We start from the raw sequence: 11,817 nt of genomic DNA, 5'->3' as shown, positions 1-11,817 counted from the left end.
AACACAGGCAAGAAACTTTTTCTTTGACTGTTCCATTTTGAACTACTTCAAAATCTTGTCAAGGTATGTACTCATTGAAAAACTTATCAAGCGTCTTGATCTATCTCTATAGATCTTGATACTCAATATGTAAGCAGCTTTACCGAGGTCTTTCTTTGAAAAACTCCTTTCAAACACTCCTTTATGCTTTGCAGAATAATTCTACATTATTTCCGATCAACAATATGTCATACACATATACTTATCAGAAATGATGTAGTGCTCCCACTCACTTTCTTGTAAATACAGGCTTCACCGCAAGTCTGTATAAAACTTATATGCTTTGATCAAGTTATCAAAGCGTATATTCCAACTCCGAGATGCTTGCACCAGTCCATAGATGGATCGCTGGAACTTGCATATTTTGTTAGCACCTTTAGGATTGACAAAACCTTCTGGTTGTATCATATACAACTTTTCTTTAATAAATCTATTAAAGAATGCAGTTTTGTTTATCCATTTGCCAGATTTCATAAAATGCGGCAATTGCTAACATGATTCGAACAGACTTAAGCATGGATACGAGTGAGAAACTCTCATCATAGTCAACACCTTGAACTTTGTCAAAAACCTTTTGCGACAATTCTAGCTTTGTAGATAGTAACACTACTATCAGCGTCCGTCTTCCTCTTGAAGATCCATTTATTTTCTATGGCTTGCCGATCATCGGGCAAATCCATCAAAGTCCATACTTTGTTCTCATACATGGATCATATCTCAGATTTCATGGCCTCAAACCATTTCGCGGAATCTGGGCTCATCATCGCTTCCTCATAGTTCGCAAGTTCGTCATGGTCTAGTAACATGACTTCCAGAACAGGATTACCGTACCACTCTGGTGCGGATCTCACTCTGGTTTACCTATGAGATTTGGTAGTAACTTGATCTGAAGTTACATGATCATCATCATTAGCTTCCTCACTAATTGGTGTAGTAGTCACAGGAACAGATTTCTGTGATGAACTACTTTCCAATAAGGGAGCAGGTACAGTTACCTCATCAAGTTCTAATTTCCTCCCACTCACTTCTTTCGAGAGAAACTCCTTCTCTAGAAAAACTCCGAATTTAGCAACAAAAGTCTTGCCTTCGGATTTGTGATAGAAGGTGTACCCAACAGTCTCCTTTGGGTATCCTATGAAGACATACTTCTCCGATTTGGGTTCGAGCTTATCATGTTGAAACTTTTTCACATAAGCATCGCACTCCCAAACTTTAAGAAACGACAACTTTGGTTTCTTGCCAAACCATAGTTCTCACGGTGTCGTCTCAACGGATTTAGATGGTTCCCTATTTAACGTGAATGCAGTTGTCTCTAATGCATAACCCTAAAACGATAGTGGTAGATCGGTAAGAGACATCATAGATTGCACTATATCCAATAAAGTACGGCTATGACGTTCGGACACACCATTATGCTGTGGTGTTCCATATGGCATGAGTTTGTGAAACTATTCCACATTGTTTTAATTGAAGACCAAACTCGTAACTCAAATATTTGTCTCCGCGATCAGATCGTAGAAACTTTATTTTCTTGTCACGATGATTTTCCACTTCACTCTGAAATCCTTTGAATTTTTCAAATGTTTCAGACTTATGTTTCATCAAGTAGATATACCCATATCTGCTCAAATCATCTGTGAAGTTCAGAAAATAACGATACTTGCCGTGATCCTTAACACTCATCGGACCGCATACATCAGTATGTATTATTTCCAATAAGTCAGTTGCTCGCTCCGGAGAACGGAGTCTTAGTCATCTTGCCCATGAGGAATGGTTCGCAAGCATCAAGTGATTCATAATCAAGTGATTCCAAAATCCCATCAGCATGGAGTTTCTTCATGCGCTTTACACCAATATGACCTAAACGGCAGTGCTACAAATAAGTTGCACTATCATTATTAACTTTGCATCTTTTGGTTTCAATATTATGATTATGTGTATCACTACGATCGAGATCCAACGAACTATTTTCATTGGGTGTGCAACCATATAAGGTTTTATTCATTTAAACAGAACAACAATTTATTCTCTTACTTAAATGAATAACCGTATTATAAACATGATCAAATCATATTCATGCTTTACGCAAACACCAAATAACACTTATTCAGGTTCAATACTAATCCCGAAAGTATAGGGAGTGTGTGATGATGATCATATCAATCTTGGAACCACTTCCAACACACATCGTCACTTCACCCTTAACTAGTCTCTATTTATTCTGCAACTCCCGTTTCGAGTTACTAATCTTAGCAACTGAACTAGTATCAAATACTGAGGGGTTGCTATAAACACTAGTAAAGTACACATCAATAACATGTATATCAAATATACTTATGTTCACTTTGCCATCCTTCTTATCTGCCAATCACTTGGGGTAGTTCCGCTTCCAGTGACCAGTCCCTTTTGCAGTAGAAGCACTTAGTCTCAGGCTTAGGACCAGACTTGGGCTTCTTCACTTGAGCAGCAACTTGCTTGCTGTTCTTCTTGAAGTTCCCTTCTTCCCTTTGCCCTTTTATTGAAACTAGTGGTCTTGTCTACCATCAACACTTGATGCTCTTTCTTGATTTCTACCTTCATTGATTTCATCATCATGAAAAGCTCGGGATTCGTTTTCGTCATCCCTTGCATACTATAGTTCATCACGAAGTTCTACTAACTTGGTGATGGTGACTAGAGAATTCTGCCAATCACTATCTTATCTGGAAGATTAACTCCCACTTGATTCAAGTGATTGTAGTACCCAGACAATCTGAGCACATGCTCACTAGTTGAGCGATTCTCCTCCATCTTTTAGCTATAGAACTTGTTGGAGACTTCATATCTCTCAACTCGGGTATTTGCTTGAAATATTAACTTCAACTCCTGGAACATCTCATATGTTCCATGACGTTCAAAACGTCTTTGAAGTCACGATTCTAAGTCATTAAGCATGGTGCACTAAACTATCAAGTAGTCATCATATTGAGCTAGCCAAACGTTCATAACGTCTGCATCTGCTCCTGCAATAGGTCCGTCACCTAGCAGTCCATCAAGGACATAATTCTTCTGTGCAGCAATGAGGATAAACCTCAGATCACGGATCCAATCCGCATCTTTGCTACTAACATCTTTCAACATAATTTTCTCTAGGAACATATCAAAATAAACACAGGGAAGCAACAACGCGAGCTATTGATCTACAACATGATTTGCAAAATACTACCAGGACTAAGTTCATGATAAATTTAAGTTCAATTAATCATATTACTTAAGAACTCCCACTTAGATAGACATCCCTCTAATCCTCTAAGTGATCACGTGATCCAAATCAACTAAACCATAACCGATCATCACGTGAGATGGAGTAGTTTTCAATGGTGAACATCGTTATGTTGATCATATCTACTATATGATTCACGCTCGACCTTTCGGTCTCCGTGTTCCGAGGCCATATCTGTATATGCTTGGCTCGTCAAGTATAACCTGAGTATTCCGCGTGTGCAACTGTTTTGCACCCGTTGTATTTGAACGTAGAACCTATCACACCCGATCATCACGTGGTGTCTCAGCACGAAGAACTTTCGCAACGGTGCATACTCAGGGAGAACACTTCTTGATAATTTAGTGAGAGATCATCTTATAATGCTACCGTCAATCAAAGCAAGATAAGATGCATAAAAGGATAAACATCACATGCAATCAATATAAGTGATATGATATGGCCATCATCAACTTATGCTTGTGATCTCCATCTCCGAAGCACCGTCGTGATCACCATCGTCACTGGCGTGACACCTTGATCTCCATCGTAGCATCGTTGTCATCTCGCCAAGCTTGTGCTTCCATGACTATCACTACCGCTTAGTAATAAAGTAAAGCATTACATCGCGATTTCATTGCATACAATAAAACGACAACCATAAGGCTCCTGCCAGTTGCCGATAACTCGGTTACAAAACATGATCATCTCATACAATAAAATTCAGCATCATGTCTTGACCATATCACATCACAACATGCCCTGAAAAAACAAGTTAGACGTCCTCTACTTTGTTGTTGCAAGTTTTACGTGGCTGCTACGGGCTTAAGCAAGAACCAATCTCACCTACGCATCAAAACCACAACGATAGTTTGTCAAATAGACTCCGTTTTAACCTTCGCAAGGACCGGGCGTAGCCATACTTGGTTCAACTAAAGTTGGAGAGACAGTCGCCCGCAAGCCACCTATGTGCAAAGCACGTCGGGGGAACCGGTCTCGCGTAAGCGTACGCGTAATGTTGGTCCGGGTCGTCTCGTCCAACAATGCCGCCAAACCAAAGTATGACATGCTGGTAGGCAGTATGACTTATATCGCCCACAACTCACTTGTGTTCTACTCGTGCTTATAACATCAACATAAATAACCTAGGCTCGGATGCCACTGATGGGTTTCGTAGTAATTTCAAAAAAATTTCCTACGCACACGCAAGATCATGTGATGCATAGCAACGAGAGGGGAGAGTGTTGTCTACGTACCCAACGCAGACCGACTGCGGAAGCGCTGACACAACGTAGAGGAAGTAGTCGTACGTCTTCACGATCCAACCGATCAAGCACCGAAACTACGGCACCTCCGAGTTCGAGCACACGTTCATCTCGATGACGATCCCCGGACTCCGATCCAGCAAAGTGTCGGGGAAGAGTTCCGTCAGCACGACGGCGTGGTGACGATCTAGATGCACTACAGCAGCAGGGCTTCGCCTAAACTCCGCTACAGTATTATCGAGGACTATGGTGGCAGGGGGCACCGCACACGGCTAAGGAATAGATCACGTGGATCAACTTGTGTGTTCTAGTGTGCCTCTGCCTCAGTATATAAAGGACTAGAGGGGGGAGGCTGGCCGGCCAAGGTGTGGCGCGCCAGGAGAGTCCTACTCCCTCTGGGCGTAGGATCCCCCCCCCCCCCAATCCTAGTTGGAATAGGATTCGCGGAGGGGGAAAAGAGAGAGGGGGGGGCGACCACCTCTCCTAGTCCTAATAGGACTAGGGGAAGGGGGAGGCGCACAGCCCATGTAGGGCTGCCTCTTCTCTTTTCCACTAAGGCCCATCATGGCCCATTTAGCTCCCGGGGGGTTCCGGTAACCTTCCCGGTACTCCGATAAAATCCCGATTTCACCCGAACACTTCCGATATCCAAACATAGGCTTCCAATATATCAATCTTTATGTCTCGACCATTTCGAGACTCCTCGTCATGTCCGTGATCACATCCGGGACTCCGAACAACCTTCGGTACGTCAAAATGCATAAACTCATAATATAACTGTCATCGTAACCTTAAGCGTGCGGACCCTACGGGTTCGAGAACAATGTAGACATGACCGAGACACGTCTTCGGTCAATAACCAATAGCGGGACCTGGATGCCCATATTGGATCCTACATATTCTACGAAGATCTTTATCGGTCAGACCGCATAACAACATACGTTGTTCCCTTTGTCATCGGTATGTTACTTGCCCGAGATTCGATCGTCGTTATTCCAGTACCTAGTTCAATCTCGTTACCGGCAAGTCTCTTTACTCGTTCTGTAATACATCATCCCGCAACTAACTCATTTAGTTGCAATGCTTGCAAGGCTTAAGTGATGTGCATTACCGAGAGGGCCCAGAGATACCTCTCCGACAATCGGAGTGACAAAACCTAATCTCGAAATACGCCAACCCAACATCTACCTTTGGAGACACCTGTAATGCTCCTTTATAATCACCCAGTTACGTTGTGACGTTTGGTAGCACCCAAAGTGTTCCTCCGGCAAACGGGAGTTGCATAATCTCATAGTTATAGGAACATGTATAAGTCATGAAGAAAGCAATAGCAACATACTAAACGATCGGGTGCTAAGCTAATGGAATGGGTCATGTCAATCAGATCATTCAACTAATGATGTGACCTCGTTAATCAAATAACAACTCATTGTTCATGGTTAGGAAACATAACCATCTTTGATTAACGAGCTAGTCAAGTAGAGGCATACTAGTGACACTTTGTTTGTCTATGTATTCACACATGTAATATGTTTCCGGTTAATACAATTCTAGCATGAATAATAAACATTTATCATGATATAAGGAAATAAATAATAACTTTATTATTGCCTCTAGGGCATATTTCCTTCACCCCCCCTTTCCTTTCTTCCCTCTCCTCCTTCCCCTCAAGTCCTAATCCAACTAGGGAAAGGGGGGAGTCCTACTCGCGGTAGGAGTAGGACTCCTCCTGCGCGCCTCCTCCTAGGGCCGGCCGCACCCCCCTTGCTCCTTTATATACGGGGCCAGGGGGCACCTCTAGACACACAAGTTGATCCTCATGATCATTTTCTTAGCCGTGTGTGGTGCCCCCTTCCACCATAGTCCTCGATAATATTGTAGTAGTGCTTAGGCGAAGCTCTGCGACAGTAGAACATCAAGATCGTCACCACGCCGTCATGCTGACGGAACTCTTCCCCATCACTTTGCTGGATCGGAGTCCGGGGATAGTCATCGAGCTGAACGTGTGCTAGAACTCGGAGGTGTCGTAGTTTCGGTACTTGATCGGTCGGGCCGTGAAGACGTACGACTACATCAACCGTGTTGTCATAACGCTTCCGCTTCCGGTCTACGAGGGTACGTAGAAAACACTCTCCCCTCTCGTTGCTATGCATCACCATGATCTTGCATGTGCGTAGGAAAATTTTGAAATTACTACGTTCCCCAACAAAGCCGCCCAAGAAAGAAGCGACCATGGGGTCAACAATCTCCAATTTTGTTTCCTGGAAGCACGCTAAGTGGCAGGCCGAGGCAGCAATAGTCTCATTGACTGTAGTTCTTCTATTTGGGCAATTTAACCCTCGGACGTTCCAATTCAGAATACTGAGGCTAAGACTATTCATTGATAACACCATGCAACAACAAGCTAGCATTAGGCAAGTACCAGACTAGGTTTGAAGAGCCTCGCCAGGGCAACAAATAGCAGCTGTACAGAACAGCCACAAACAGGCGTAGCAACATACACAGAAGGACGCTTAACATTTGGAAACTACTGAACATCATCAGGTGAGCATGGGGGCATCAGGCTGCGTCCACAGTCGCCTCTGCCACTGGGGTGGCCATCTCCGGTCCTGCATCATCACCATGCTGCAGGAGCACTTCTTCCACCGCAGTCGCCAGGTCGCAGTCCATCCTGAACAGGGCTCGAAGGGCCGCGACAGCAGTGTCCGGCAGTTGGCCCTGGAACATGTCAACGTAGCGGTTCAGCGCCTCTTGAGTGACCTTCTCTCCCTCTCCAACAACCCCCATCCTTTGGCAGAGCAGTTGTTCTGCAAGCTGGGCAACGGGCATGGTCCGCTTCTTGGCGCGTAGACGAGGGCTGCGCTGGCTGAGGTCAAAAATGGTGACCCCCGCCAGCGTCTTCCTCCTAGCTGTAGGCCGCCTTGGAGGGGGGGAGCTCGGAGTAGCAAAGAGAGGGGGCACCGTCAGAACAAAGAGCGGGGTGCCGCGCTCTCCCTCACCCAGTGAGCAAGACACAACATCCGCCATCGGAGACGCCACTAGGCGTGGGACGAAGACGGGCGTGCGGAGCGAGCTTGGAGCCGGAGAAGCAGCAGCGGGCAAGCTTGGGCCTAGTGTAGCTGCAGTGGTAGACGGGGTCCCGTTGTCAAGCGTTAGAGAGGGCTGGACTTGAGCCCAGAAGCAGGACAGCGCCCTGCGCAGCTAGACCGGGCTTGAAGAGGCACGGATCTCTATGATGTCACAAGAGGTGGTGCGCGGAGAAGGTGGAGGAGAGCGGCCTCGCAGAGGCGTTTCCCTGGACGCCGGCCGCTCCAACGAACGGCTGCGACGGTCAGGGAGGCGGCGAGCTGAGTCGCGGCCATGGGGGGGGGGCGTCCCAGCCCTACGCCTCTGCCCATCTTCGCGGCCATCCCACCTTGAGTCGCGACGGCCGTCTCACCTGGAGTCATGGCGGTCATCCCCATCCCTCCGGTGTGGCTCCCTTGAGCGGCTGCGGAAGATGCAGTCTCTCCAGGATGGCTACCTGTCATCACGTCGCCCTCGGCGATCGTCATCGTCACGATCATCATCACGCCTGTCTCTGTCATTGTGGCGGCGATCAGACTGAGCACCACGCTCCCCCGGCCGAGGCTCACCATCAACCACACGAAAGCTCCAGTCGAAGCGGTTGGAGTAGTGCGGGCGCCGCAGCACATTGCCATTGGCGTCAGGCGTGTAGTCTTCATGGCGGTCCAGGTGAACCAAGACACGCCGGCGAAGCACGCGCCGCCCTGTGATCCCAGAGGGGCCAGCGAACGCGCCCATCGGCTGGCTATCACCCACCGTGAGCTGCACCACCTTGGGGATGCTTGAAGGATTCGCCGACCAAGCCCAGAGGTTGAGCGAGGTGGCATCCTCCCTCATGACGGTGGAGTGGTCGAAGTAGTGCAGCAGAGTTTCTGGCCCAAGGACCTGCTCGGCGACCTTGTCGTTCCACGCATTCAGAGCCACATTTTCGATGCATAGATGAATGTGGTGGAAGGCGTTGAGTGCCTCCGCGTGAGCATTGAGCCGCCACTTGGCGACGTGGATGTCCAGACCACCCCGCTCGAACCTGCCCGGCAGCGCGGTCACCAGGTCGCGATGGTGCGGGAAGTCGAAGGTGGCGAGGATATCCTCCGGCGAGTGTGGCTTCACCTTGAAGCAGTTGCGGTCGATGCGGAAGTGGTCGGCGATGGCCGTCTGCATCTCGTCCGCACTCACCCGAGGGCGGTTGCCACCCAGCCAGACGAACGCGGCGAGGCTCGCAAGGCTTGCGGCCTGTACGTCCATCTCCTGGGTAGCAGTGACCACGGCATGGCGCTCCGCAGGGCGAAGTCGGGTCCCTGATGCGCACCATGGCGGCCGCTTGCACACCGCGCAGCACTGGCGGTGGCGGAGGAAGGGCAGGTGGCGGCGGCAGACGCGAGGTGGGAGGTGGCGACGAGGAGATGGAGCAGAAGCGCGCTTTGTGGCCACACCGTCTGCAGCGAAGACTCTTGAGAGGGTTTCGGCAGGTGGCCTTGCAATGACCTCTGTCCAAGCAGCGATGGCAGATGCGCTTGTGAAGCTTGACGAAGCCTGCAGAGGCAGGTGGGGAGTAAAAGCCAGCAGCTCTTCGTCTTGAATGCTTGCTTTGCTGTCTGTTGGCTCTCCACCAGAACGGCGCCCGGACAAGATTCCAATCCCCATCAGTGCTCTGGTCAGCGGGAGCGGAGGGCTCGGGGCTCGATGGCGGGCGCGGCCGTGCGGCATTGAAGGCCCGAGCAGGCTTGGATTTGATGCACGGCCGGTGAGCGCCTTGAATGGGGAGGGGAGGAGTTGAATCTAGCAAAGTTGCATTGAAGGCAAAGCTTACTTTGCAGGCAACCTCTGCCTCACCGCGCAGCGCGGCAGATCCTTCGAGATTTCCTTCCGGCTGCGAATCAGGGACGAAGGACGAGCTGGATCGGGCTGGAACCCTCGGCGGCGAATCTGGATCCGAAACACTGAGCTCCAGCTGTGGGAAGAGAGCAAGGGCCAGCTCCCTGCGACCAAACCTGGGGGAGGGGAAGCCCGGCGGGAAAACCGGCGAGACCGACCGAGCCATGGCAAGCAAGGGGACGGGGCTGCAGCCGGCGGCGGGGATGGCTGCGGGAGGTGGAGCGCCGCGTCGCAGGAGCACTGGGGAGCTCATCTCCTACCCTATCCGAGAATGATTTTCTAAGAGTACAACTCCTGCAGAGCATTAATCACATTCTGTGCAACAATGTCGACGGTGCTTAAGATTTTGCATGATGCGCGCGCCGACGTAGGTGCCAAAGAAAGGTTAGTTAATTAACTAGATCGAGAGATGATATATGATGATGGAGTGACCAGGTGAAGCAACAAGTGATGGATGCTCCAAGAACAGTACGTTCTGCCACCTCGTGCAGGAACATGCTAACAAGCATGCACAGGTCCCTGATGATCGATTGAGCTGCATGCAGTGCACCTGTTGATCAGATCATATTAGAAGTGTGTGGCATGCATGTTAAATTGTGATCCAAATTATACCGTGTTGGACTAGACGTAGTACAACTGGTGTGGGTCTTTGCGTTGACGTCGACGCGTACGAGTACAACTCCTTTACTTGTCCTCCAAGGACTCTCATGTATTGCCCTCTTATATACCCCATGTAGTCGCACCTCAGACGGTCTGTCGTCTCGTGCTTGTAATACTCCTCCTCATAGTGATTGCGCCTTCGTGCGTTCGTGGTTTTCTCCCGCAAGGGTTTCCACGTAAAAATTCGTGTCTCTCGTGTCTCGTTTATTCTCGTTATTATCTAACAAGTGGTATCAGAGCTGAGGTTACAGATACAAGATTTGAGTTCGAGGGATTAGGGTCGCGCGCGACGTCACCCGTGCGTGATCAGGCTATCCGAGGCCGGATCGATTTCCTCCGCCGCACCGCTATATGAAGCCGAGACCGACAGGAGTGCGGCGTACCGTGCGCCTGGCAAGCCGTCGAATCCTCAAGACCGCTGCCGTTCCGCCGAGTTGTGATTGCTGCTGCTCCACGTCATCACAAGGGATCAACCAAAGCTGTCGCAGCCCACGCAGATCAAGTCGCCGAGTTCCTCTGGTGCTGCGTACAAAGACTTGAAGTAGTACATGTGCGAGAATCGAGATCTGATCGATCTTGCTACTGGTGGCCTTGCTACTTTTCTTTCACGTGGTCAAACCTACTGGAGCTGCTGCTGCTACTAGTTACTACGTCACGTGAAGCTACTAGTACAGAGTACTAGTTCGGCCCTTGTTTTTCATCTTCAAGTGCTACGTCCATTGCCCGAAGCTACCAGGTGCTACTGTTTCTTTGCTCGCATATTAAATTCTGTCAAGAATTATTCTACTCGGACTTGTACTACTTTGTGTACACAAATTTATCTACTCATGGCATCTATGAAGTACGACTTTCCGCTGTTGGATCGTGATACAAGGTTTACCCTATGGCAAGTCAAGATGCGGGCGTTGTTGGCACACGCCGACTATGATGTAGCACTGGATAGTTTTGGGAAGAACCGAATTGAGGACTGGACTGCTGAGGATAAAAGAATTGATTGTAAGGCTTTGTCATAAATTCAACTCCATTTGCATTATAATATTTTGCAGGAACTTTTGAGCGAAAAAACTGCCGCCGCTCTATGGTTAAAGTTGGAAGGGATTTGCATGACTAAAGATCTCACCAGCAAGATGCATCTGAAGCAAAAATTATTCCTGCACAGGTTACTCGAGGGAGGTAATATTTTGAATCATATTTCTGAATTTAAAGAGATCATATCTGATCTAGCTGCAATGGAGGTTAAGTATGAAGAGGAAGATACTGCTTTAATGTTACTTTGTTCACTGCCAAGTTCTTATACCAATTTTAGAGACACCATATTATACAGTCGTGATACTCTCACGCTTAATGAAGTTTATGAAGCTTTGAACTCTAAGGAGAAGATGAAATTAATGGTGCCTCATGATGGTTCGAGTTCATCCCAAGCCGAGGGATTATCTGTTCGTGGCAGGACAAAGGAGAAGAACTCCAATAATGGAAACAGAGGCAAAAGTAAGAACGGCTACAGGGGCCGGTCGCAATCCAGAGACAAGAAATATTGCAGGTATTGCAAGAGAAACGGTCATGACATCTCTGAGTGTTTCAAGTTGCAGAACAAGGAAAAGAGAAAAGGTAACAAACAAGGTGAAAATTCTGCTAACGTTGCTCGTGATGATAGTTCCGATGATGCTCTTG

The 11,817-nt window shown here is 48.1% G+C and overlaps 1 pseudogene; it reads right to left on the bottom strand.

Moving 5' to 3' along the window:
* Nucleotides 1–7,980: 7,980 nt before the first annotated feature.
* On the bottom strand, nt 7,981–9,739 carry LOC147983979 (uncharacterized; annotated as a pseudogene).
* Nucleotides 9,740–11,817: the final 2,078 nt, after the last annotated feature.

Source organism: Triticum urartu, chromosome 2A (assembly GCF_056163025.1).
Source record: "Triticum urartu cultivar PI428250 chromosome 2A, HENAU_Tu73, whole genome shotgun sequence".
NCBI lineage: Eukaryota > Viridiplantae > Streptophyta > Magnoliopsida > Poales > Poaceae > Triticum > Triticum urartu.
This window is presented reverse-complemented; position numbering and strand designations above follow the sequence as displayed.